Raw genomic sequence first — 1,898 nt, forward strand, 5'->3', positions numbered from 1 at the left:
CACTCCCAGCAGATCTATCATCACCCTTGTAGTAAGAGCAGAAGGACACAGAAAGTCAGCTGGATTTGTGTAAATGTATTAAAATTTATATAGTCTAAAACATAAAGCCTTTTGTTAGCAAAATTTTATAGACCAGGAAAATTAAACTATGGTCGATGGTTGAGAACCTTAGAAATTTCATAGTCTGCATTAGTCAAAAGATTTACAGTGTTCTTTTTCCTTTTTACAACAAAACGAGGTTTTAACAGGGGTTTTCAAAATTCTTAAGCAAGCCTTTGTAAAGACAAAAAAAAAAAAAAAAGAAGTAAATAATTGCTTCCCACATGTGGCTTCAATACTTTTCCCTCATATAATTCTTTCTTAAAAAATAACAACTTTAGTCTATGGTCATGCTACCCTGAACAAGCCCGATCCCGTCTGATGTGTGATCTCAGAAGCTAAGCAGGGTTGAGCCTGGTTAGTACTTGGATGGGAGACCACCTAGGAAGACCAGGTGCTGTAGGCGTAAAAAATAAAAACATAAGGGATTGTAAGCTGACGAGGTCCTTGCAATCTGTGAGGTAAACGAAAGGTTGCCTCACCTAAAAAAATATTAAAAAGACAGAAAGCCATCAACGATATAATGAAATTCAGCCTTTTAGAAAAATTTTTAAAATTAATTAGTTAATTAATTTTTATGATGACATTGGTTAAGGAAATCCAATAAGTTTCAGCTGTACACTTTAACAGTAAGGCATATATATATTTATACTGTGTGTTCACCTCTCATAGTTAGATTTCTTTTTGTCACCACATATTTGACTGAAATTCAGCCTTTTAAAGTGTATAAGTCAATGATATTCTGCATAGTCACAGAGCCGTGTGACCATCTCCACTGTCTGATTTCAGAGTATTTTCATTACCCTACAAAGAAACCTGTATCCATTAGCAGTCATTTCTCAAGCCTGCTTCCCCAAGTCCCTGGTAACCATGAGTCTATTTTCTGTCTCTGTGGATTTGCTTATTCTGGACACTTCATAGAAACAGAATCACAATATGTGGCCATTTGTGACTGGCTTCTTTCATTTAGGATGATGTTTTTAAGATTTTTGTTTATGTCGTTGTCGCATGTGTCAGTACTTCATTTCTTTTTATTTTTGAATAATATTCCATTGTATATAACACATTTTGTTTTTCCAATCACCAGCTGAACATTTGGGTCATTTCCAATTGTTGGCTACTGTGAATAATGTTATAGATATTTGTGTACACCTTTTTGTGTGGTCATATGTTTCAATTCTGTTGGGTATATATTTACCTATAGTTTCAAAATTCTAATGTAATTAAACTATTGTTTAAGAAAATTCATATAGACTATTTCACTCTAAGGGTGAATTCACATGTGATAGTAGTGTCATTTTATAATACATATAATATTTTAAATTATTGACTTTGAAATTACTACTTGAAGTAGAACTAAAGAATGGTGAGACTGTTAGGATATACTGTTTACAATAAAATTATTAATGCAAAAATAATCTTGTATATCTTGAACAGAATCCAGAATCCAGAAGTACATTAAAAGACTGCTATTTCATGACCAAGTGGGATTTATTCCAGAAATGCAAATGTAGCTTATAGCTTTAAAAAAACTATTTAATATAATTCACCATATTAATAAGTCAAAGGAGAGAAATCGTACGATCATTCTGATTGATGCCAAAAATGCATTTAATAAAATTTAACATCCATTTCCAATGGCAACATTTAGTAAAGTAGAATTAGATGAATATTTCTTTAATTCATTAAAGTCTGGAGTAAAATAGAGGTGTTGGTAATATATTAAGCCACAGCGTCAAACAATAGCTAAAATGGAAACAGCAAAAGTATCATTTTTGCAGGTGGTTTTAAACTATATA

At 32.0% G+C, this 1,898-nt stretch overlaps 1 pseudogene; it reads left to right on the forward strand.

The window, feature by feature from the left end:
• Window positions 1-379: 379 nt before the first annotated feature.
• Window positions 380-505, forward strand: LOC112483994 (annotated as a pseudogene).
• The last annotated feature ends 1,393 nt before the right edge of the window (window positions 506-1,898 follow it).

The sequence above is a fragment of the Pteropus alecto genome, unplaced genomic scaffold (genome assembly GCF_000325575.1).
Source record: "Pteropus alecto unplaced genomic scaffold, ASM32557v1 scaffold166, whole genome shotgun sequence".
Taxonomy (NCBI): domain Eukaryota; kingdom Metazoa; phylum Chordata; class Mammalia; order Chiroptera; family Pteropodidae; genus Pteropus; species Pteropus alecto.